This window comes from Vicugna pacos, chromosome 23, assembly GCF_048564905.1.
Source record: "Vicugna pacos chromosome 23, VicPac4, whole genome shotgun sequence".
Lineage (NCBI taxonomy): Eukaryota > Metazoa > Chordata > Mammalia > Artiodactyla > Camelidae > Vicugna > Vicugna pacos.
The window spans coordinates 7,967,885-7,995,220 of NC_133009.1; the positions used below are offsets into that span (position 1 = coordinate 7,967,885).

The window sequence follows — 27,336 nt, forward strand, 5'->3', positions numbered from 1 at the left end:
TGCTGGAGCCCCCGCGACCGCTGCACGACCTCGTGCGCATCGGGGTGCGGCCCTCCGGCCGCCGCTTGTGGCCCGCGGGCATCACTGCCATCCTCCAGTTGGTGCAGGGGTGGGGGGGCTGGTGGAGGGAATGGAGGCGGGGTGTGGAGAGGAGGCCTTCTTATTCCCAGGGAATGCTGGACGTTTGGGGGGGTATCTAGGAGGAAGGCTGAGGCCTGTGGCCGAGGACGCAGCTCTCTGACCCGCTCTCTCTCACCCTCCCGCGCAGGTACCCGCGGCCTTGGCCCGCGGAGACCTGGGGTCAGCCGGGACACCGCTTCACTCGAGGCCTGGAACTTCTCCTCCATCTCCCTGGCGGTGGGCACAGCAGCCGTGTGCTCGGGACCATCCTCGCGGTGGCCGTCATCATCGCTGAACATGGATAAGGGCGCCCCCAGCCTGGCCCTACCCTTCGCCCCGCGACCTCCCAAGCGCGTTTTGCCGCCAAGCCACGAATCCAGTGGGCACCCTGCACACCCGCTTCTGAGGCCACCGGACTACGTTCAAAGGGATTTGGATTCTTTTAAGCAAGTTCTTATCTTTAAAGTCAAAGTTAAATCCATTCAGGTTGTGGTGAGTTAACAAGGAGTTAAGCTGCAGAAACTCGAGAACTGATTCAAGCCGGACACCGCTGCCTCTCTGAGCGCCCCTCTCCCATTTTAAAGTGGGTCCTTCACCAGGTAGAACGTGCGGGTACAGCTGGGCGTCTGGTGGCAGCTTAGTCAATGGGAGATAATTCACCTGCCTTGTGTTACCCTCGCCCCTTTCAACTGAATTACTGGACTTGAAAGGTCATAACACATTATAGCAATTGTATTTGCTTAGGTGTCTTTTGTGGGGAGGACTGACATTTCAGCACCAGCGCTACCCAGCCACACATGCCTGCTGGTAAATCACCTCATTAAGCGTGTTGTCACGGAAAGTCACATGTGAAAAAAGGAACAATAACCCAGGTTTCCTTCTGGTCCTCTGTGGCATTTAACTCGGTGCTTATGAGACAACAGGTACCTGAGGTGATAACGCTTTTGTAAAATACAGACATGAAACGTACCACGGCCTTCAGGACATGCAGACGGGCTCTGCGAAGTCTGCATGGCCAGGGGTTAGTCCTTTCCACCTGCTTCATCATATTCACATTTCGCAATAGCCAAAATTTTCTTGCTCACTGACCAAAGCTTATTTTCATTATCATGAGCTCCCTGCTTCTGTCAGCAAGTGCTGGTGTGCAGCACTGAAAGGAGCCCTCAAACACCGGGAGTGACAAGACGCGTACGGGACAGCCGCCTGTGGGGACACTAACACCATCATTACCTTACGCTACCTCCTGTCCGCTACGAGGTCAACGTGACAGGATCCCAGTCTCACAAGGGAAGACAACCAAAGCTCAAGGACGTTATTTTGTCAAAGTGAATGGAATTCGACCAGATTTGTTTCAAATCCGTTTTCCTACTGTACAAAGCAACTTCCCTTGGTTAAATGCTTTACTTCACAGTTAGTATGTCTTGAGGGGCAGACAAATGAAAAAACAAAAACAAAACCAAAACACACAGCTTCAAGTAGCTTTGACAGAAATAGGTGGACAATAACTCCTTCGTGGGTTATTTAAGGTAACCAGAGCGTTTGGGGACCGTTCCCGAGGTTTCACTTTGTCAGAGAAGGCCAGACCTTTCTAACATACATCTCTTGGCACCACTCTCGGGATACGAGGGGACAGATAATGGATCGTATCCAATGTGGCAGCCCTTGGTTTCACACACGTTCAGAAAGACTTCCATCAAATAACTGACTACATGTGGGTACCAGCCATCTTCGTTCTGAGGTGACCCATCCCCAAACGTAGCAGCATCTCTTCCCACCTTCACCTCCCTCCTACTGGCCTTCTTGGAAGATGGGGTTCGGTTCCTGATTCCTCTACCCCATCCCTTCCTGACTCCCAGATCCATCAATCACAGCCTCTCCATCGTATCCTCATTTCATCTCCCTTTGCTGGCTCCTTCTAGTCAGTGGGAAGTCCTGTCCAACTAAACAACGAAAATATAAAAGAAAAAACAAACGCTCTCCATCCTACTCCTTTCTTGACATCTTCTATTTCTCTTTCCCTTCACAGCCTGTTTCTTTGAGAGGGCAGGCTCTAATGTTTGTTCCGTTTCCTCCCTGCCTACCCATTCCCCACCCCGCACAATCTGGCTCCTACCCGCACCATTCCACCGAAATTAGCCTTGCAAAGTTACAAATGGTCTCCTAGTTGCTTGATGCAGTGGACGCCATGTGCTTCCCCAGCTTATATACTAAAACTGGAAGGATGTGGAGAAGGTGATCGTGGTCTTTGGGCAAGAATGACAAGCAAATTCATGCAGCGTCTCATATTTTTAGAGTAGGAACTCTTCTGTTATATATACATATATATCTAGATATAGCTAGATAGAGAATGCATTTACATATAGAAAAAGTCTGGAAAAATATGCATCAAAATGTTAACAATAGTTATGCTGGGTGTTGGGATTTAGGGAAATTCTTAAATTATACATTATATATATTTTTCACTAAACACATATTTTCACTATATATAGATCATTATGTAAGTTGAATATATATACTCAACTTATATATATATATATATATATTCAACTTATATAATGATCATATATACCTTATCTAAATAAAGATAAATCTATCACCTCAAAATACCCAGTGGCCTCCTTTTCAGTTACCTTACTTGAATTCTCAGCAGTATTTGACAATATTAATATGGTGCTCTGGCCATGGTTTCAAAGACACCATTCTCTCCTGGTCTTCCTCTACCCTTCTGGCATCCTGTTCTCAGTCCTTCCCTGCCCTACACACAGTATCCGGCTGCTGCCATTCATGTCTGTAGCTTATATTCTGTTGAAAACTCCCAAATCTATTTCTCTAGCTCAGGGCTTCCGCCTGGATTCCAGCCCCCTGGAAGCAATCATTTACTAGTTTTCCAAACCCTTCCAAGTCAACACACTTAAGAGTGAACTCATCACCTTTCCCTCCAAATTGGTCCAACTCCTCTGTCATCGGAGCAGAACCGCTATGTATCCATCAAGCCCCGTCTGAAATGTAGGAGTCATTTTAATTCCTTTTCCTTTCGCTTACCTCCTGCATCAAAATATTCATTAGGTCAAAAGAATTCTCTTGATATTTCATAAATACCACTTTTTTTTCTCTATCACCACTGCCTTAAACAAGGCCGTCATTATTTCTTCCTCAGATTATTGAAAAGTCTCTGGACCAGTCATGTTGCCTTCAGTCTTAGCCCCTGCTCTGATTCCTCCTCTACGCAGCAGGGTTTTTTTTTTCCCTCGAAGTAAAAACTACACCATGTTACTCTGTGTTGAAAAGCCTCTGCTGACTTCCACGGCAGAAGAATAAAGTTCCAATTATATCTGCTGGCCTTCAGTATTGATTCATTACATAGCATCCATCCGGCTCGCATCTCAAGTCTCCATGAACTCGAGATTTAGTGCAGCGCGCCTTGTCCTCGGCACACGCCACGTCCTGGCACCTCTCAGCCTCTGATCGTGTCTTTCCTCCCACAGGGGAGCGTCTCCCTGTTTTCTTCACTTGCCTTACTCTCCGTTATGCTCTGAAACACGTCATTTCTTGAACGTCTTAGACCCAGCCTTGCTCTCGGAGCACACCCTGCTTCCTCTCAGTGAGCCCTGTTCACACTCCATTTCAATTGTTCAATCATTTGTCTCTATCACGCTGGAATGTCAGAATCCTTGAGGACAACACTGCGAATTCGATATTTTTAATAAACACATACATAAACAATTAGCATAAAAGAGGCTGATGTAATGCAAAGACATCACAGGGATGCAAAACAAGGCCTCCTGAATGAATCTACCCACAAGACATTAGTGTCATTCTTCACTAAAGTGAACACAGGCGCATCTAAAGGAAGTTGTTCTACCCCAATGCCGACAGCTTCGAGAGCTCAGGATTCTGGAGCAACTCCAGGAAAAAATTCAGAACTCGAATGAGAGCCATCCCTACTGACAAGCATCAGGTCTTCTGAGAAGGCACTCCGCTCCAGGAGGGTCAGGACGTAATGCAGGGAACACAGCACACGCAGTGGGAAAACCAGTCTTTGCTTATATCTGTATTTTTCAGACGCCGAAGTGACTGTCTCGGCAGGCAAGTCACCCGCTTCATCTGAAATTACAGGGCGGCACCTTCATGAGCCTGGAAGAACCAGATGGCCTTCTGCATTCGCATTTGAGACTGACATGCATAGTTACAACATTTCAGTGAATGCCTTGCAACCAATTATTTTCAGTTCTTATAGTGCAAACCAAATGATATGGTAACTATGTGTGACTATCGGGGGCTTATTTAAAATATTCTGTACGGACCGCCAAGTAATCTTTGTTAACCAAATTTAAACGTGGTCTTTCACACACTGGTGTTTCTGACCTCACGACAGGTGGCTCTTCAGTACTTGAGAGAAATTACCCACAGTCAGTGGGTAGAACCTTGATCCAGGCTCCTGTCTCTCCTGTGCCCCCAAACAGGCATGCATGAACCCTCCCTCTGAACAGATGAGGAACAGTGGAAAACAAAGGGCCTCAAACAGCACTGAGTACAGATTAGGTTGAAACGATAATGTAACTGGCAAGGAAAATACTGCATCTCATAGACGTGGTCCTGCACTAACCCCCAAAGCCTGGGGCTCTTCCTCTTGAACACAACCTCAGTTCACTCAAATACTGTGCATCCACAGCTTTGGGTCAGGGCTGGGTCCTGCTCAATTAAGTGGACTTCCACATGACTGGAATTTCCACTTTGCCCTTTTAGTTGAAGTTGGGATCTGACAGCAGGTCAGCTAAGGACTTCTGGGGAAGGTTTTCCTAGGGGACAGACAGGCACGTCATTCCTCCCTGTGCGCTGCTGTAACAGCACGTGACACTGCTGCGTCCACTCGGTAGCCTCCAACAGCTGAGGATAACAAAGCAGAAAGAAGGAAGGCACTTGGGTCTTTTATGACGATAATACATTCCACTGGCCAAGGCTGAAGCCACCCTGCCTTTAGAAATGGTAGATATGATTTCATATTACTTGCAGCTCAAAAGCCTCCTAACTGACCTATTACTGATGGCTTCCGAGTAACATCCCTGATGTTGACATTGGCAGACTTGCAGCACATACAGCGGGGCTGGCACAGTGCAGCCCGCAGGTGAATCCTGTCAACCACCTGCTTTTGTAAATAAAGTTTTATTGAAACACAGCCACTCTTTTTCCTATTGCTTATGGTTGATTTCTTGCTCCAAGAGTAGTACTGAGTAGTTGTAACAGAGAGTGTTTGGCTCACCGACCTGAAAATATGTAGTACCTGGCTCTTTACAGAAAAAGGTCGCCAGCCCCTATTCCACATCAGTTGATCTGAGCAGAAAGCTGTATCACCAGATGATCTTTCCTAGAAGCCAGTTTGGATGTTCTGATCATCGTGAAGTTCTGTGGGGCCAGGGCTGATTCACGTCGTGCAGTGTTAAAGTCCCACGCTACAAAGGGCACCCCCACCCAAAATACCAAAAATGATCCTGTTGAGAAACACTCCTCACAACTGTAATGACCCTTCACTCTATGCCATGGCTGGGGGCACATGAACTTTTGTTTTACATTATACCTAGAAGTGGGGCTACATTCACCAGCATAGGCAAACAGCAAACGAGGATCTGGTACCATACACACTATTGATCCATATTAGGTGTTTGCTGTTCAATTATAGGAAATATGTTTATCATTACTTTAGGGGATTTTTTTTTAATCAGGATTTTCTGTTTTGGGAGCTCATTTCGATGCAAACACAACACTCCGAGCTCTATTCTAAAACACAACTTGGCTCCACACGCATTTTTATTGAAGCATATTTTTCTCATAGTCATGAATTTTTTAGTGCTTTCTACCTTCCATTTTACAGAGCGATTATAATTTCTTTGGAATTCCTTTTATATTAAGCAGCATTTTCTAAATGATAATTATTCTAATTCCTGCTTTAATAAAAAAAAAAGGACCTTAAAATATGTTATTGTAAGGAACTAAATTAGCCTCAGTATGAAGATCTGAATTGGAAGGAAATGTCTATGCATCTGAAACCACTAGCTGTTTAACAATCAAGGAATCTCTCTACCCTTAACTCTACCGTCAGCTGAGCATGAAAACTGTAGGGCTTGAAAATATGGGAATTGCATTCATAAAAACAATTCAGGGGACATAAACAAATCTACCCCCACTGGAACTTACCCTAGGTCCTAGGAAGCATAAGTCACCTAAAAGTGTTCTTTCAGTCAATACACTGCAAAACTAACAACGGGGACAGTCAGGCTGAGGAGCTGCTCCAGCGAGACCAGGAGGATGATGGAGTAAGTGGTCTAGACATTTAGTAAACCAACAAGTAGCACTTCAGCTTTTCAGATTTGAGCCAACTGATTTTTTTTTTCTGCTTTGCAGAATATAAGGCAGTAACAGGAAGGCACTGGCGTGCGCCAGCTTCATGTGTTGCAAATGTTGCCCCAGTTTACTCATTGCTTTCACGCTCTTTGTCAGATGCTCTTTGCCACTTTATTTTTTTATCTCTCACCAGGCTCTAGGATAGTAACTGCACAGCCCAGTGACATGGATATACCCCCTCAGGTGGAAAAAACTGATACTTCTTTAAAGAGGTGTGAATATCTCACTTACAACTATTAACAGCCATGATCTAGTTCTCAATTACAGCAATTACCGTATCACAATCTAAGACTCATTCATCAAATATTCATTGAGCCTCTATGTATGATCCAAAGGATCCTCTGTTGATCATCCTCTCTGTTTCTTTGTATCTCATTTTATAACACGACTCCACCAACAGTTCAACTCTGGCAATGCTCAATTCACCTAAATTTCTTTCTTACCTTTTGACACTCTACTCAAAAGAATCATGGACTGTCTCCCTAAATAGTTCAACTTGCAGACTCTCGCTAACTGTTCTGGACTTGGTTTCTATTTCTCCTTTCATGTGCCTTCCCTGACACATCCATTTAGAATGAATAAGCGCGCCTAGTGTACTCCCCATGGAGCATAGTATTGGAACATCTTGCCATAAGGGCAATAATTATGCTCCACTGTAACTGCTTGCATAGCCAGCAACCCAAGCAAGAACAAAGGCCATGGCACTGAGCCTGTGCCCAGCCTGGGTCACAGACCCCTTCCCCCACCCCACGCCCTGCACAGCAATGCCAACAGTACTTCTACTTCTCCCCGTAATTAGAGCTCATTACATTTTATTCTTCTCTCACCTTCTAGAGAATATAATGCTTGAATCCAGAAACTGCGTTCCCAGCGAACAGTTCTCCCAGTATCTGGTAAAGAAGCCAAAACACAACAGGTGTTCAATCAATAATGATTTAATGAATGAATGAATGTCCATGACCAAAAAACATCCTGGTGACTTCGCTTCCGCATGCGAGTCTTGAACCCACATCACCTAATCAATTGACATCCTCCCCCATATTACATCTCCGAAAATATCTTCCCAAGTGGAATGTGTTCCTTCTCACACTTTCCAGTCCCCTCTCCTGGCTTGTTTCATCAACTTCTCTCACCTAGTGAACACTCTTCAGTGTCAATTACACGCTTATTGTGGTGAATCACAATTGAAGTAATTTTAGAAGGTGAGACATCTGCTAACTATAGAGGAAAAGAGCCTAATGAAATTCAAATATCTTTCCTTGCTTATTATCGAAATTTACAGTTGTTTGCATGGCTCTCCTTAATGAATACAGCTATTTTCATCTCCAGCTGAATCCCTGATCTCTTTCTTGTTTCTGTTTAAAACTATCTTTCCGCCCCTGGAAATCAAGAAATAATCTTTCTTTTTTTTTTAAACCATATTTGCCTAGAGCTTCCCTCACATTTGTTATGAAAAAAAAATTACTAAAACATATTTTGGGAGTTCCCCTGAAAAGGAGTGGAAGAAAAATAAGGAAAGCAAGAAGGGGGCGGGTGAGGGGAGAAGGGGGGAGAGGGAGAGAGACAGCGCCCATGTGGCTCAAGAAAGCCTGATGAACGTCCAATTATGGAGATGCTACTAACAATGTGCCTGAGATAACGGACTGGCCAGTTTCTTCCAAAGCCCTAATAACCTTTATAGCAAAATTGGAAACGAAGTAAAAACATGGTGAAATGAATCTTCTAGCTCTTTCAACCTAGACTGAATTTCCTTTCCTTGTGTTTATTGTCAGTCATGAAAAATTCAACTTCTTGCATAAAAACAATGTTTATTTATAGAACATATACATGCACCTGATTTTTTTTTTTGCATGGTTGTCTGCAGTGGTTGAACTGAGTTATTTAAGATTGAAGGTCTACATCTAATCATTTTCATAATTTCTCTAAACCCATGTTGAGTCTAAGAAGCACATATAAAAGAATGAATAAATGTGAATTCTCTAGAGAAATGAATATTCTCTAAAAATGAATAAATCAGTAAACCTAATTACCCCCCCAGATTAAATAAATAATTTAAAAATTAAATTAAATTAAAAAGAATTTTTAAAAATAAATAAAATTCATAGCATAGTACTTGGAGCATTATCATAAATTATTCATAAATTACTGTCTTACATATGTTAGAATAGAATGGGGATGTTTTAACTTTGGAAATCTTATACACACACATTGATTCTAAAAAGGCAATTTCACTATCTGATAGTGAATTGGTCAAAACTGTCAAAAAGGAACATTTCTTTTGTAATTTGACTAAGTACACATTTCATATTTCCTCCCTAACCAAAGGAATTAAATTTTCATAGTATTTATTACTTACATAGTTACATGCTTCAAATGAATACCACTCCTTGGAAAATGGCTCAAATCACCATAGTAGATGGTGAAGAAGTACTTTCAACACTTAATTAGCATGTATTGAGTAACTGAGAGGGTTTTTTTTTTGTTGTTTTGTTTTGTTTCTTTAGGACTTAACACTGCCTTGGGGTTAGTCCCTATTTTGTAACTTTAGGTTGTGTTAGGTGATTGGAAGATGAGTTTGTTTTCTGTGTTTCTTATCATATATGTCTTTAAAATGTAGAGCAGATGATTCTTTTTGTTGTAAGATTGATGAACTGTTCTACATAATTAAAATTAAGGTGAACTCTGTTGGTAATAAGAGCAGGGAGCATAGGAGTGGTTAGTTTTTACAAATTTGTAGAGTGGGGTTATTAACATTAAATTCTATTTTGCATTTTGAGAATTACTAATTATCTGCTGTATTGAATACAAGTCTCTTGAGGGAAATTTTGTAGAAAAAGAACACTGTTATCTTATGTTAGAAATTTACCCATCCAGTTGACTCAGTAAAATCTAATTTGAAAAGATTGATTATAACTTGATATTTTAGAAGTTTACTGAGAAAATGTTCCCAAATTTAAAAATACATTTGCTGCTTAGAACTTGGCTGAGGAAATAGAAGTAAGTTATGGTTAAGCAATAGTAACTAATCCATATATGATTGGGTTAAAGGAAACAAAAACTGAAAATAATTTTAAAATTCCTCAGTGTCTTTAACTGAAAAGGGCAAATCTTACATATGAAAGGAATATCAGTAGGCTCGCCCCTCAGGGGGCTTCTGGAAACTGCAGAAGAATGAATTACCTTTGTGGCACTGCATCACTTGTTGAGTTTTTAAGTCATTGTCATCTAATCTTTTCTGAATCATACTGAAGTCATCCTTAACTCAGGACTCAGAATTCCTAGTGTTTAGGAGACTTGCAAATTAAGAGTTTAAAGCCATGTCATCTTGTTTTCTTCATTCATTCATTTATTTATCTGTCAAAATGTTTATTTATAAGTGCCAGTCACATGTGTGTGAAGTGCTGTGCTAGGTAAGGTGCTTACAGTAACCAGATCTTGTTGCCTGCAGCCAGTTTCCTAGGAATTTAAGGAATTCTAAGCCTAACTGTTATCCAGAAGTGTGACTTATCTTGCTGTTTCATCTCTGTTAAGGTCTTCAGGTCAAGTTCCTCTTGGAGACGCTTGTTCTGCAAGTACCAGCCGGACAGTTGCTATTCCTTCTGGGGAAACCAGATCAGTCAAGTTGCACTGAACCCAGCTGGCACCTTCCTCTATGCAGCTTCTGGAAATGCAGTCAGAATGTGAGATCTTAAAAGGCAGAATTTTAAAGGAAAATGTATTTTTTGCATACGGAAAATGTATTTTTTCACTCATCATTAGTGCATGTTAAATCTAATTTTTATAACCCCAGAAGTTAATATAAAATCTTAGGCTTTTCTGTTGAAAACAACACTCCTAAATGTCTGTTCTGTCCTCACTAGCAAACTCATGATTTTCCTTCTTTAATCTCCATTGCTGGGGAAATTGTATATGAAGGAAAACAACCTTCCTTAATACATGTCTCCCAGTTGTGTTGTTTACCAAGAAGAGACCCAGACTCTCACCCTACTGGCATCAGCACCTTTGAAAGAATTATTTTTTGTAACATCAGTCATGCATCTTATATCTCAAGTTTTTCCATTTATAAAGTTTACAACTTTGCACGTAAATCCTCACAGGATTTTGGTGAATATGAAATAATATATGTAAAAAATGAAGTATTAAGAAGATGAAGTGAGTAAAAAGAGAAAAAGGATAAATTGAAGTATGAGCTTTTATCCTTCATTTGAGTGTTTAGTTCTTAAAATCTTGGCAGCAATAGAATATTAATTTATTAGTTAACAAATAGTTATTCAAGATCAATTATGGCAGATGCTGTACCAACACCGTGATAGACACTGGGGATAAAGACTAAGCCAGACAAACGTGGGGTCCACCTTCTTAGAACTCATCTCATAATGGAGGATAAAGGCCATTGAACAAGCAATTACAGGATACTGAGTTAAGTTTGCAATTCAGGAAATTCAGGTAATAATCCAATCTAGAAGGAATTTGTTAGTGGTAAATAAAAGGGAAATTTATTTTAGAAATTTTCAGAATAACTAGTTATAACTTGTAATAATTTAATGCGTGACTGAAAAGTATAATAAACCTAATTTATATATAAATAAATGAGAGAGAAAGAGAAAGAAGAAACACAGCCCTGAGTACTGTTTTAAAAATGAAAAGTAGAAAAATAAAGATTGCTTGTTTAAGAAAATTAGGAAAGAGAGGAAGACTTGGTTTATTCTTGGAGTCAGAGTACTGTGGAGGAAGAAACTTAGTCATAACATGAGGCAGAAAAGATCAGCTTTTGAAAATCTTTACACTTTCTTTTCTGCTGAAGAGTTAGATCCTTTGAAACCTGCTTGATTTCAGCAACATGATTAAATACAGATTCATCTTAACAAAGTAACTAAGAAAAAAGTTGTCAAGAAATGGTAATGTTCTGGAAGTGAAATATATCTCTGCATCCCATCAGCTTGATTTGAGTCAGGGCTACGAAACAAAGTTCCACTGTCACCCCTGGATAATTGACATCATGTGTTTTTCTACCAGTATACATTCCTGGTCATTTTCATCTTTAAAATAACTGATGAAATGGACTACCTATCTCCTGGTGCACATGTGTACACACATAGTGCCCATACATGTGTGTGTATATGTGTACACATGTGTATATAAGATGGGTGTACATATACGTGCATGTGTATATGTGAAAATATATGTGTGTAAAAAATAACCTTACATTCTCCATATTGTTATTTTCTAGTTATATCAGTGATGTAGTTGTTTTAATCCAATTTCACATTGGGTCTGATAACCAGTCATATGTCTATAACATGTGCAGACATTTAACTGGTTAAAGTTTACCTGGACTTAGGTGGGAGTTAAAATTAACCTGTAGCAAGTTTTTGGACTTTTGGTGCCTTTTTGTTTACTACCTGAATCACATTAGTCACTCTGGAATAACTTGTTTAGTACTCCTGATGCTTCCATCACAGTTTGGCCAGTTTTTGACTGTTAATTTGAACAGAGTTGTATAGAGGTGGAGTTAAATCAAGTAGAAAATGAATGAGCAGTTTTATCAAAGAATATAGATTATTTTTGTTGAGGATTAGCCTTAGCACGCTAAGAAATATTTCCAAACAAAATTATTTTTATTTTTTTTAAGGTCTCAGTCCACAGGAAAGTTACAGGACACCTAGGCCCTGTTATGTGTCTTACTGTAGATCAGATTTCCAATGGACAAGATCGAATCATCACTGGCTCCAAGGGTCATTACATCAAAGTGTGTGTAATAGAGCTGTTGAAATATATTCTCCTATTAAATGATAGAGTTAAAGTATTTGGATACACCTAGGACTCTTTTTTCTTAATCAGTTTTCTTTTTTCTCATTTCTAGCCTTTGCTTCCTCTCCCTGATCTTCCTCACTCATAGTTCCTGATTTTGTTGTCTTAGTATTTATACATATATGATCACTTGTCATAGAAGTGGGAGGGATTTTAAAGACTTGTTGGCTCAGTCATCCAACTACTGCTTAAGTCCCATTATCACCATCTTTTATATTGAACATATTATGGGCTTCAGGTTTTACACAAGTAGCAGATAAGATGAGGAGAGATGCATAGTTTTATTCTGGAGATGGTAAGTTTGAGGATTTCCTTGTGAAGTCCAGTAGGCCATTTGAAAGACAAGTCCAGGGCACAAGAGAAGTTATAACTAGACATGTGTGTTTCAGAGCCAGTCAAATAGAAGCAGGTGTTCAAGGAGTTAGAGTAGTTGACATGGCCAAAGGAGCAAGAAGTTGACATGACTCAGCCTTGGGGAATCCTACAAGAACCAACGGGAATAAAAGAGGATACAGAGATAGAGCTAGGAAGCATATAAGTGCTCCTTTTTAAGGAACTTTGATTAAGAGATGAGAAATGGGTTAGTGACTTGAAAAGAGAGTGGTTAAGGAGAGAGGATTTTGTATTCTATAGACTTGAGTGTGTTTAAATGCTTAGGAGATGGGCTCAGTGGAGAGGGAAGGTGTGAACAGAAAAGGGGTGGCAATTGATGAATCAGATGAAAAAAGGGTCAGATCAAAGATGTGAACCTTGGAAAGAAGTAAGGACACTTTAGCAACTGAAAAGAAGGAATGAGTAAGAGAATGTTTGAGGATAAAAGGAAACTTTTTTAACTAGAAGCAGGGTCCAGAAAGTTTATTTTTGATCACACTAGCCTTTGCAGAACATCACAAGGTCAACAGCTGAGAGATGAAGGCAACAGAAGGGAGTGAAAAGTTCTTAACAGCAGCTCTGGGGTATTTGCGATGACCACCAGGAGAGGTACCTAACAGTGGTGAAATAACCATCATGTCACTTATTTGAACTGCAACTGGATTGATATTCAGTATTTTTAGAATTGAACATACCATTTGTGTACTCATACATGAAAAAAATTGTTACCTTTAAATGCCTAACATGTAAGCAAAAGTAATGTGAAAATGGGCTCAGGTTCATTCTGAGTCATTCATAGCAGGTTTTTTAAGTTAACTTAGTCAAATATCACAACAAAACAAATCATGTCTGGTTAATATGTATCTCATGTATCTCAATAAATGAACACATATAGGTACTTAGTGTAAGTTAAATAGGATGACTGCTTTCTTTCTGCTTTCATTTAGATGTTTGATGTAACTGAAGGGGCTCTTGGAACTGTGAGTCCCACCCACAGTTTCGAGCCCCCTCATTATGATGGCATTGAAGCACTAACCATACAAGGGGATAACCTACTTAGTGGGTCCAGAGACAATAGAATCAAGAAATGGAATCTGGCTCAAAAAGACCTTCTACAGGTAATGTACCGGATAGACTGGGTACTTCAAATTCACCAGTATTCTCTATAAGAACTTGAAGAGCTTCTAAGTAGAACTTCATCATTTAAAGGTGATATCAGTCAGGTCTTCCTCTTCAAGAGTGTTTCATTGTTACCCACCAGAGTTATTAATTATGAAAAGGGCAACATTCAACATTTAATGATAACCTCTTAGATAAGAATAGGCCCTGATAAGAATTGGGAGATCTGGGATTGCCCTGTGCATTTGCTTATTAAATAAAATCAGTCTCAGAGCAAAGCAGTTACAGTTTCTCATTTTGTTTTGTTTTTGCTTTAGGTATGCACAGTCCAAAGAAATCTAAATGTAGCTGAAGTCAGAGCAGTGTAAATGGTGCCTCCTCTGCAGGAGCATGTTCATACCTCCACGAGTAGTGGTTCTCTCTCTTCCTGTAGAATGGTGGTTGGGTTGAAGCATTTTGTCAGTACAATCAAATATTAGTGGCTTTCCTTAATTCCCAGAGGAAAAAATGAATTAACACATGAACTTGTTCTCAGGTTCCGGCTTTCTCTTCTATCCATCTGGGCACGTTTGTCCTGCTGTTGCTGTCACTTTCCTGTGACAACCAGATGGAAAGCAAATGAACAAGTAGCCCGAATGTTGATAGAAAAAACCTGGCAACAGATGCAGACATTACATTCAAAAGCATTTCTTTTATAGATAAACATTCTTGGATGTAACTTCTATATTATGCATAGAAACATATTTATGCATAAAGTATGATCATAATGTCTGAGCTTATAATTGTCTACTCATTTTGAAATGTATAGTTTAGCTACAGCCTTCAACAGAAAGCTTTAGGCCTCTATGTTCTTGCTCAAAATTTAAGGCAGTGATTTTATGAGATAATCCCTAGAGACTACATACCAGGTTAAAGTGTTCAAACTTGCATGAACTATGTGTTAGAGAAAGGTGAGATAGTTACTCCTTTGAAGAGGAAGTGATATTTGAAAAATCCTGTATACTTTCCAGGTCTTTTAGTTTCTATAGATTTTTAGTATTCTAGCCCTTTAGTACTGCTAACACTGATGATAACTAGTGAGGCAAATTGCAGAGCAAATTATAGATTTATTTCTTTAAATCACTAAGAGTGATTGCATACCAACTGATTTTTATAGTTTCCAGGCCAATTCAGTGTTCCAAATATTGAATTTTGTCAGTAAAAACGTTTGTAACTTGTTTTCATACAAAAATTTTGTTCGGGAGGCTCCTCTTATGTGGATAATTTTCCTTTTTTCTCTCAGCAAGTTCCAAACGCACACAAGGATTGGGTCTGTGCCCGGGAATGGTGGCAGGCCACCCGGTTTTGCTCAGTGGCTGCAGAGGGGGCATTTTGAAACTCTGGAATGTGGATAACTTTGTGCCCGTCAGAGAGACGGAAGGTCATGATGGCCCCAGCAAAGCCATAGGTGTTAGTTCCACCCACACTTTTACTGCAGCTGAGTCACTTTTTCTGTGTGATCTTTCTCTACATTTGTTGCTTGTGTTCAGATTTAATAAATGCTGTAAGTTGTCAATATCCGGGAATGTAGAACATGCAAAATCCTTCTTTTATTACAGTCACTCTAATGGCTGGCCATGCTGTCTGATTTCTATTTTCTGAGGTCCATTGTGGGCTCTGAGTTCGGGCTCCCCAGACACATGATAATAATGTTACTCCTGTATCAGCTCTCTGCTTATACTGGGAAGTCTACTGCCAGATCTTCTACTGGTGATTTTAATATTTTTTAATCATTCATAGGTGACTAATTTCTACAGATTTTTTTTCCCCAGAAAGTTGACAAACTTGCCACTCTTCATATTTAGAACAGATTATTTTTTAAAAACCTCTTTTTACCTCTCCCACCTCTTTTAAAATACATGGTATTAATATTTGCTCCCTCCCTCTTAGGATGGCTGGATTGATTAACTTATTTGCTCTTTCATGATGAGTCTCCTGTGTGCCAGGCACTGTCCTAGGCTGCTGGGAATAGCAAAGTGAGCGAAACATAAAAAAACCCCAGTTTTATTCTAAGGAGATGAAAAGAAAATAAATAAGTAAAATACGTCAGTTGGTGATGGGCGCTATGGGGAAAAATAAAACAAGGGAGAGAGTATGAGGGGGCGGGGGGATTGCACAGTGAGAGTGGTCAGTGAGGACCTCACTGAGAACGTGACATTTAAGAAGGTGCTTGAAGGAGGTTTAGAGATGAGACCGTACAAATAACATCATATGTGTATAAGCACTTTGGAAAGGAAAGCATATGTACTGTAGCATGAGGTGCTTGTCTCCTTCAAATAAAATGTCATTTCCCCTGAATGTCTATCTTGAAAATCTTCCTATGTCATTCAGGCACCTATCACGTTACTTAATTTAACTTAAGCACCTTCTTGATTCTTTTATCCTAAGTGCATGATAACCCTGATTTTATTTTGAAGCCTCTTATTATTTGTGATGTTTTCCTCAAATCCCTCTTTTCATTTAGATTTGCTTTCTCTCATCTTTAAAGAACATCAAAGCCAATTTATTTTGTGTTTCTCTAAGGTGCTTACTTTTGGTGCTTCACTGATGCAATTTCCAAGATGCGTGACTTTCTTAAGAGTCACCACTTTTGTTTATCCCCTTGGAAACTTGTTGTGTCCTTGACAATTTACTGGAAATAACTTAATACCCCTCAAAGCCATAGGACACTTAAGATAAGACTATGGAAGAATTGTGCATCCCTGAGGCCTGTCCAGCGAGGTGTGAGGGTGCTGCAGTTCCTCTCCTCCATGACCCAGTGTTATTTTTGAAGAACTGAAATTTCCCTCAGTTTACTCCTGGTGCATCTGGTGCAGATGCATTTACCACATAACTTCAAATCAGGAAAACAGACAATAAAATCAGATTGGCTATTTTCAAATTAGTTCTATGTATTTGCTATTTAACAAACGTGTGTACAGGGCTTAGTATCCGCCAGGCATTGTTTTAAGAGCTTTCAGGTGCTAACTCATTTTGTCTCCATGAGAGCCCTAGGAGGGGAGCATTGTCATCATCCCTGTTTTACAGGAGGGAAAACTGAGGCACTGTGTAATCCCCAGTCCTTGTAGAAGTGATTCCACCATATCTGATTCCTGGATCTGTCACTGATTTTTCTTAAGACTATGGGTCTCATTTTTCCTCCTTTTCAATGTCAAGTAATATTTTATTGACTGTTGAGCATGACAGTGTTGTGTTTGAGCATCAGGACTGTATTTTATTCCTTTAAAGAGGGTTGGGCTTTGTCTGCCAGGCACTTAAGTTACTTGTGGCTCAGCTTCATCTTTCTGAGACTTGTTCTGAGCTCTTCTTGGACCCCTATTGACTGTCTTAGGTGTGTGATGACACTCTCTGCTTTACTGGTCAGAACCTGAGCCTCTCCCAGCCCTCAGTGCACCCTGGGAGTCGTTTGACTTATACTTACTAGTAACTGGTTTTTGGCCTGGCCTTACAGTTGTTGCTCATGTGCAGCTTCGCCTTCAGTCAGAGACATTGGAGGCCCTCTATGTGTATTTATGGGAGTTTTCCCCCGTAGCTCCATAGTTGTTTTTGCATGCTCTCTCCTCTTCTCTACTTGATCTTGCAAATTCCAATGACTTCATACTTCCCAGGTGTTTCTTACTATTTCTTCACCTCCCATTCTGTGATTTTTCTGTTTGGTTCCCCCGCCCCCTGATGCAGTCTGGAAAGTGATTCCAGGACCAGAACCAAGTCCATCACAGAGCTTACCTTCTCTGTTCCCCTTTTCTCAGGGATCACCTGCCTGAACTACCCATTGCCCAGTGTCTGAAAATAGTTGTTCCATACATTTTCTCAAGTTTCCACTTTGTTTACAACAGGAGAGAGAACCTGGCACAAGTTTTTCTCTCCTGACTAGTAGTGGTGATTATCTTACATTTCATACGCCAGAAATTGAACTCCCAACCTTTCTGAGGGTCACTCTGTACCCTTCTCCATCTCAGTTAATGGCTTCTGTGTCTTCTCTGTTCCTCAGACCTGAAACTTTCATTCCTCCCTTTCTTTCACACTCCATAACAGCAAATTCTGTTGGTGTTGTCCCTTTAAATTACATCTAGAATCCGACCACTTCTCACCATGTCTTTTGCTGCCTCACTGACCCTAGTCACCATCAGCTTCTGGATAACCACAGCGGCCTCCTAAACACAGTCCCTTGCCCATATGTGGTCTCTTCTCAGCACAGAAGCCAGAATAATTTTTCTATAACACAAGTCAGATCATGTTTCTCCTCAGCTGACAAGCTTGTGGTTGTTGTCCATCTCATGTAGAGACGAGTCCATACTGGGCCTGGCCCTCTGAGCATCTGTTCTCTCTCATGCCACCTTCCAGTGCCCTCTGCTGGGCTCCTTCTCTGACAACACCAATCACCTCTCTGCTGGTCTTTGAGCAGAGCAGGCGCATTCCAGCCTTAGGGCATTTGTCCTGGCTGATCTCTTTGCCTGCAATGCTTTGCCTTCAGACCATCTAAGTTCTTACTTACTCAAGAAGAATCACCTTGCCATTTTATTTAAAACTGTGATTGCTCCTGTGACCTGATATTCCTGCTCCCCTTTGCCATGCTCTTTTATTTTTCTATAACATTTATCACTTTCTAATATACTTTATAATCTAATTATTTATTGTTGTTTATTGTCTGTCTCCTTTTGCTAGAAAGTATGATATATAAAGGCAGAAAATTCTATTTTTTATTTATTTGTTTATTTTATGTTTATCCCAGGCACCTAAAATAGTGCCTAAAGCACAGCAAGTTCTCAGTGAAAATGTGCTGAGTGGATGGTTGAATGGGATAAATGAGATGGATAAATGGGTAAATGAATGAGCATAGATAGCCCCTTACTGTTTTCAATGTGCATGTGCCATGTAGGTGGATGAGATTATTATTTGTCCCCAACTTTTATTGAGATATAATTAACATACAGCACTGTATAAGGTGTACAGCATAATGATTTGACTTACATGTATGATGAAATTATTACCATAATAAATTTAGGAGTTAACATTCATCATCTGATGTAGATACAAAAGAAAAAAGAAAAAAGGGTGATTTTTATTCCCGTGATGAGAACTCTTACAGGAGAGAAGACTGTTGATTAAGAACTGGAAACCCTGGATTCTAGGCTCTGCTCTGTGCTCCACTGTGTTACACTGGACAAGTCATTAAATGTTTGTTATCCTTGAAATGGACTGCATAACATTTGAAATGCTTTTTAACTATAAAATTCCATGGCAACCCTTTCTTTTTTGCTTTGGATTTATTAGGAAATCAGAGAAAAGCAACTCTCCCTTTTTAGAGCCATGAGAGGCATGGCAGAAAAATGTGACTGTCTAATGACTAGTCCCCAGTACCCACATGTTGGGTGAACAAAAATGAGTTTTCTCAGAAAAAATTTGCATCCTCTGTGTTCTCTGATAGGCAGAGTGGTGGTCCACTTCTTAATAGCCTCGTTTTCCCTGTGGGCTTCTGCTGATTCCACAGAACATAACCCTTCCTGACTGTTGACAGAGTCACCAACTCCCTGGAGTCCCTGCCCGGCCCCCGGACTCTGACGTTACTCTGGGCTCTTATGCCTAAGGACCTCTGACCTTGTCATATCAGTGTGATATTTAGGAGACAGGGTCCTGGAGCCAGACTGCCTAGATTCAAATCATGCCTTTATCACTTACTTTATGATCTTGGGCAAATTACTTAACTTCTTTAGACCTCAGTTTCCTCATCAGTAAATAGGGGATAATAGCATTATCTATATCTTATGGTAGGCAAGGAGAAGTAAATTCATTCGTCTATGTAAGGTGCACATAGTGACAATGCTAGCACATAGTAAGCCCTTGATAACAGGAGCTATTTTAAATTTCATTATTATGGGTAACTGTTTGATATACTTATAGGACAATGTATATTTTACTTACATCTGTTAAAGAACTTTTCAGAAGATGTTTCCATGATAAGTAAGTCAAAGAACTTGTTTCTTTATCTTTCCACCTCTTTGCACATTTGCTTTTAATTTATTATTTTGTAGTCATCGAACTGTGAGAATTTGGAAGGCTCAAAATTTGCAAGATGGTCAAATGTCTGACACAGGAGACCTGGGGGAAGATATTGCCAGTTATAAAACATGAATGAAGATAGTCATAAACTGAATACTGTGATAATACACTAAGTTCTTTACAGAAAATGTCATCTTGCATTTATTAGGCCAAATTGTGAATGGGATTAACTGGGAAATATATTTGAGTCCAACTACTGAATATAAATGGTATTCTAATAAAATTGTATACTATCCTGTGTGCTTAATTTTAATATTCACCAATGCATATATAGCCTATAATTGATATACTGCTTGATTCACATTTTTATTGTGGCTGGACTTTTGTGCCTAGCTATTAAAAAACACCTTCAAATTAAGATGTCTGCTTTTGTGACAGTCAGAAAATACACCTGGAATATAATGCAACCCACTGTTTACTGTTCAGATGATTTACATATTTAAACATGTCAAGAATGTTAGTCAAACTGTGATCTGTTTGTCTGGTATTTATATCAGTCTACAGAGGGTTCCTGAATTTGAAAGCTCTTTTAATGTAATGGAAAAGAGATGTGAGAGGATTATTGATAATTTTTCATAAAATGGAGTTGACCTTAATCTACTAACAAAGAATGGTAAGCAGTTTGTGCTAAATGTTGCTGTTTACTTGTAGTGACCAAAGTTGTGCAGCTGAGCTGTACTCTGCGCTCAGGACTAAACTGTGGTTACATTGTTTCATTACTGCTGTGCATGCATTCTGTGATGGGAAACTTTTTTGATGTCCTAACAGAAATATATTTTGATCTATTTATCTGTAGAGTTATTTCTATTATCACCTTTTAATTTCAGTTTTATTAAATAGGAGTATTTCTTTCCCTTTATATCTTAATTTTTAGGGAGAGGCAGGTCTGTCTGAAGCACTGGGACCTACAGACCAGTGACCCCCTTGGCCCCCATCATCCTGGTTCACTGTTCAGAAAGCATGTTCATCACACTGGTATCGCCTCCAAGTTCCAGGTGGCAAAGGGGAGGGGTTGGGGGTGCACACTTAGACACCAGACTAGTTACCTCCAGACCCAGGCCCTCCCACCCCCTGGCTCTGTGGCCTCCAGAGCTTCGTTCTCCCTGCCCATTTCCTGATTTGTAAGTGGAGGTAAATGCAGTGCCTCTTTCAAGAGCTACTGTGAAATCAAATTAATATTAGGGTGATCAGCTGCCCTGCTTTGCCCAGGACTGTCCCAGATTTAACATGGGACATCTGGCATCCCAGGAGACCTGAGTTCCCGGACAGCCAACAGGGAGGGTCACCCTCATCAAAAATCTATTCATGACCTACACGTGGTAAGTATGAAACAGTATGTTTTTCTAAAAACTTGAATTGGTACCAGTGACAGCACTTGCCCAGATATGCCACCAGCTTGCCCTCTCTCTCACCCCTGGCAGGCTCACAACACTGAACGGGGAAAGGGTGCCTGGAGAAGGTCTTTCCAAGCCCCTGTATGAAGCAACCCCTTCCCACAATGGCCAGGGATGCCTGGAGGGGCCCCCCACCTGGAAACATCCTGTCCTGTGTCCCCTCTTCTGGTGCCAAAGTCTTTCTGCTCCAAACATATGGCCCCTGGGGGGGCCACCCCCACATCCCTGGAAGCCCCAGGAGCTGCTGCTCGGCCAGGCCCCCGTCCCTTTCACACTCAGGTAAACCTTTACCCAGAGGCCTTTGGCGGCAGCACTGGGCCCTGAGCTCCTGTTCAGGGCGTGATAAATGACCACTGTCACAGTGACATGAATTCTTATATTGAAAAGCCCTGCTTTCTGTCTCCCTCCCTTTCAGGCCGCCAACTTCTTCCCTCTTAAGCCACCGGGCATCACTCACATGTCACCCTGTGCTGAATGCCCCCTAGTCAGGAACCCCTGCTCCCTCTGCCCCCTGCCTCCCACCTGCCCATCCCCTCCCCCTTTTCCTTGGGTCTCTTTCCTCACTCCCTCCATCCTCTCCTTCTTCCCTCTTCCTCCTCCCCAAGTTCTCTCCTCTTCCCTCCCCATCCCTTTCCTTTCCTCCCCATCCCTCATCCTCTAGCCCTGCCTGACTTGTCCCATCCCAGGCTCTGGATGAGGGAAGCTCATGCTCTGGTCCCTGTCACCTGTGCTGTCACCACCAGGATGGGGGATCACAGATGGAGGAACTGGTTGGTCATCCCTGTGTCTCACCCTCACTCTGTCTTGGGCATAGGCATGAGTGTAGCCCTAAAAGGAAGGAAGGCAACACCAAACAGGGACCCCAAAAAGGAAATGAAAAGAGAGCCATCTCATAGTACCCTAATCTAAGTGGTTTTACCCCAAATGCCAGGGATACTATATCTATGTAAGTGTGGGTTGTGTTTCTCTGGGAAGAGGAATCAAAGATTCCATCTGGTCCCCAAAATAGACCAAGAACTGTCACTCAGAGGCTCTGCTCATCCCAAGGTGGCCCAACAGCCCTGGGAATCCCAAACTAACTCCACACTGTGGGTAGCAAAGCTGTGTGGCTGGGACAGATAAGCCCTGAGTCTGAAGCCTCGGCTCAAAGGTCTACCCTTCCTTCACCCACAGCTTTTTCTGCCTTAAGAAGGAGCCTCCCAAAACAGAAACAGACTCACAGACATAGAAAACAAACTATGCTTACCAGAGGGGGAAAGGGGGCAGGAAGGGATAAATTGGGAGTTTGAGATTTGCAGATATTAACTACTATATACAAAATAGATAAACAAGTTTCTAGTGTATAGCACAGGGAACTATATTCAATATCCTGTAGTAACCTATAATGAAAAAGAATATGAAATGGAATATATGTTACGTATATGTATGACTGAAACATTACCCCAGAAACTGACACAACATTGTAAACTGACTATACTTCAATTTAAAAAAAAAATGGGGGGAGGATATAGCTCAGTGGTAAAGTATGTGCCTAGCATGCACGAGGTCCTGGGTTCCATCTTCAGTACTGCAATTAAATATATATATATATATATATGTGTGTGTGTGTATACATATATGTATAAAATAAATTAATACATAAATAAACCTGACTGCCTCCCCCCCACCAAAAAAAAGACAAAAACAAAACAAAAACAAAAAAACAAAAAAAGCAAGAGAAAAGCAAAGAGTGGATTACAAGGGAACCCCCATACGGCTCTCAGCTGACTTCTCTACACAAACACTACAGGCCAGAAGGAAGTGGCAATGTATATTCAAAGTCCTGAATGAAAAAAGATGCAGCCTAGGATACTTTATTGAGCAAGGCTATCCTATAGGATAGAAGGAGAGATAAAGAATTTCACAGACAAGCAAAAACTAAAAGAGTTTAGCAACACTAAATCCATGCTAAAAGAAATATTCAAAAGGTCTACTCTAAATAGAAAAGCAGCAGGATGCTACAGAAATGAGAAACTCACAACTGGAAAGGTGATAACTCACAAATTACAAATAAAATAAACATGAAATTGTAAAAGAAGACATCTAAATCATTAAGAGTGGGAGAGGGAAGCAAGAAAATATAGAGTATTTTTTTTCTTTCTTTTTTAAATTTTTTGTTTTCAGTAGGATGGGTTCGAGATATAGTAATGGGCTAATAGACTTACAGAAAAGGGTAACCACAAGCCAAAAACTTACAAGAGAGTCACAAAAACTAAATAAAATCCATGATAATACAAAGGAAAATTACAAAACCACAAAAGGAAGAAGAAAGGAAGAAAGAGGAAATACCAAATCAACTGCAAGGACAAGCTCAAAATGGCAAGAAACAGACATCTATCATTAATTACTGTAACTATTAATGGATGAAATGCTCCAATCAAAAGACACAGAGTGGCAGACTGGATAATAAAGCAAGAACCTTCAATATGCTGCATACAAGACACCCACTTTAGGGAGAAGGACACATATAGATTCAGAGTGAAAGGATGGAAAAGGATATTCCAGGCAAATGGAAAAGCCAAAAAAGCAGGTGTTGCAGTACTGATTTCAGACAAAATAGATTTTAAAACAAAGGCCATAAAGAAAGATAAAGAAGGACATTTTACAATGATTAAAGGATTGATACAAGATGAGGATATTACACTCATAAATATATATGCACCCAATATAGGCACACCTAAAGACACAAAACAATTACTAACAGAGATAAAGGGGGATACTGATGGGAATACAATCATAGTTGCAGATTTTAACACCTCATTAACATCATTAGACAGATCTTCCAGACAGAAAATAAATAAGGCAACAGAGAAACTAAACAATACAATAGAAAAATTAGATTTGGTGGATATTTTCAGAGTGTTACACCCCCCCCCCCAAATAGAATATATATTCTTTTCAGGTACACATGGAACATTTTCTAGGATTGATCATGTACTTGGGCACAAAAGAAACCTCAACAATTTTAAGAAGATAGAAATTATCTCAAGTATCTTTACTGACCACAATGCCATGAAACTAGAAATCAACAACAGAGAAACAAAGGAGAAATAAAGGAAAGCATGGAGATTAAACAATATGCTATTAAAAAAAACAGTGGGTCAATGAGGAAATCAAAGCTGAAATTTAAAAATACCTTGAGACAAATGAAAATGAAAGCACAACCACACAAAATTTATGGGACACAGCAAAGGCAGTGCTAAGAGGGAAGTTTATAGCGATGCAGGCCTTCCTCAAAAAAGAACAATCTCAAATAAACAATTTAACCCACCAACTAAAAGAACTAGAAAAAGAAGAACAAAAAAACCCCAAAAGGCAGCAGAAGGAAGGAAATTATAAAGATCAGGGAGGAAATAAATAAAATAGAGATTTAAAAAACCATAGAAAAAAATCTATCAAACCAAAAGCTGTTTTTATTGAAAAAGTAAATAAAATCGACAAACCTCTGGCTAAACTCACAAAGAAGAAAAAAGAGAGAGCACAAATTAACAAAATAAGAAAATGAAATGGAGAAATTACAACAAATAAAATAGAAATACAGAATAGCATATGAGAATATTATGAAAAACTATATGGAAGAAAAACTATATGGTAGAGGAGATGGACAAATTTCTGGAAACATACAGTCCACCAAGACTGAATCAAGAAGAAACTGACCACTTGAACAAACCAATCACTAGAAATGAAATCAAAATAGCAATAAAAAAACTCCCTATAAATAAAAATCCAGGACCAGACGGCTTCACTGGGGAATTCTACCAAACATACAAAGAAGAACTCATACCAGTACTTCTCAAACTTCATTCTATGAAGCCACCATCACCCGGATACCAAAACCAGGCAAAGACACTACCAAAACAAGAGAATTATAGGTCAATATCACTGATGAACATAGATGCCAAAATCCTTACCACAATATTAGCAAATAGAATCCAACAGCACATAAAAAAGGTTATACATCATGACCAAGTGGTGTTCATCCCAGGGACACAAGGGTGGTTCAACATATGCGAATCAATCAATGTAATACATCACATCAACAAGAGAAAGGACAAAAACCACATGATCATCTCAATAGATGCAGAAAAAGCACTTGATAAAATTCAACACCCATTTATGATAAAAAATCTCAGCAAAGTGGGTATAGAGGGAACATATCTCAACATAATAAAAGCTATATATGACAAACCTACAGCCAGCTTAGTACTCAATGATGAGAAACTCAAAAGCTTCCCACTAATATCTGGAACAAGACAAGGCTGCCCACTATCACCCCTCCTATTCAACATAGTCTTGCAAGTCCTAGCCACAGAAATCAGTCAAGAGAGAGAAATAAAAGGGATCCAAATTGGAAAAGAAGAGGTTAAAGTGTCACTATATGCAGATGACATGATACTATATATAGAAAACCCTAAAAGGTCCACACAAAAACTACTACAGCTGAGCAAAGAATTCAGCAAGGTAGCAGGTTACAAGATTAACGTTCAAAAATCAGTTGCATTTCTTTACACTAACGATGAATCAACAGAAAAAGAAAGTAAAGAAACAATCCCCTTTAAAATAGCACCCAAAGTAATAAAATATCTGGGAATAAATCTAACCAAGGAGGTGAAAAAATTATACACAGAAAACTATAAACCATTGATGAAGGAAATTAAAGAAGACTTTAAAAAATGGAAAGATATTCCATGCTCCTGGATTGGAAGAATCAATATTGTTAAAATGGTCACACTGCCCAAGGCAATCTACAGATTCAATGCAATCCCTATCAAAATACCCAGGACGTATTTCACAGAACTAGAACAAATCATAATAAAATGTATATGGAACCACAAAAGACCTAGAATTTCCAAAGCATTACTGAAGATAAAGAAAGAGGTTGGAGGAATAACTCTCCCAGACTTTGGACAATACTATAGAGCTACAGTCATCAAAACAGCATGGTATTGGTACAAAAATTGATATATGGACCAATGGAACAGAATAGAGCCCAGAAATGAACCCAAAAACTTTTGGTCAACTGATCTTTAACAAAGGAGGCAAGAAAATACAATGGAATAAAGACAGTCTCTTCAGCAAATGGTGCTGGGAAAACTGGACAGCAGCATGTAAATCAATGAAGCTGGAACACCCCTTACACCATACACAAAACTAAACTCAAAATGGATCAAAGACTTAAACATAAGACAAGATACAATAAACCTCCTGGAAGAAAATATAGGCAAAACATTATCTGACATACATCTCAAAAATGTTCTCCTAGGACAGTCTACCCAAGCAATAGAAATAAAAGCAAGAATAAACAAATGGGACCTAATTAAACTTACAAGCTTCTGCACAACAAAGGAAACCATAAGTAAAACAAAAAGACAACCTACGGAATGGGAGAAAATTTTTGCAAACCATGAAACTGACAAAGGCTTGATCTCCAGAATATATAAGCAGCTCATACGACTTAATAAGAAACAACCAAACAACCCAATCCAAAAATGGGCAGAAGACCTAAACAAGCAATTCTCCAAGGAAGACATACAAATGATCAATGGGCACATGAAAAAATGCTCAATATCACTAATTATCAGAGAAAAGCAAATCAAAACTACAGTGAGGTTTCACCTCACACCGGTCAGAATGGCCGTCATTCAAATATCCACAATTGACAAATGCTGGAGAGGCTGTGGAGAAAAGGGAACGCTCCTACGCTGCTGGTGGGAATGCAGTTTGGTGCTGCCACTGTGGAAAACAGGATGGAGAATCGTCAAAATACTAGGAATAGACTTACCTTATGACCCAGGATTCCCTCTCCAGGGCATATATCCAGAAGGAATCCTACTTCAGGACAACACCTGCAGTCCAATGTTCATAGCAGCACTATTTACAATAGCCAAGACATGGAGACAGCCTAAATGTCCATCAATGGATGACTGGATAAAAAAGAAGTGATATATTTATACAATGGAATATTACTCAGCCATAAAAACCA

At 40.0% G+C, this 27,336-nt stretch overlaps 1 non-coding gene and 1 pseudogene across 1 annotated transcript; both read left to right on the top strand.

The window, feature by feature from the left end:
- Window positions 1-2,307: 2,307 nt before the first annotated feature.
- LOC116278341 (U6 spliceosomal RNA) lies at window positions 2,308-2,410 on the top strand. The gene has a single exon (XR_004187696.1). It is a non-coding gene; the product is annotated as a U6 spliceosomal RNA (small nuclear RNA).
- A 5,883-nt stretch (window positions 2,411-8,293) lies between these two features.
- On the top strand, window positions 8,294-20,160 carry LOC116277817 (kinesin-like protein KIF21A; annotated as a pseudogene).
- The last annotated feature ends 7,176 nt before the right edge of the window (window positions 20,161-27,336 follow it).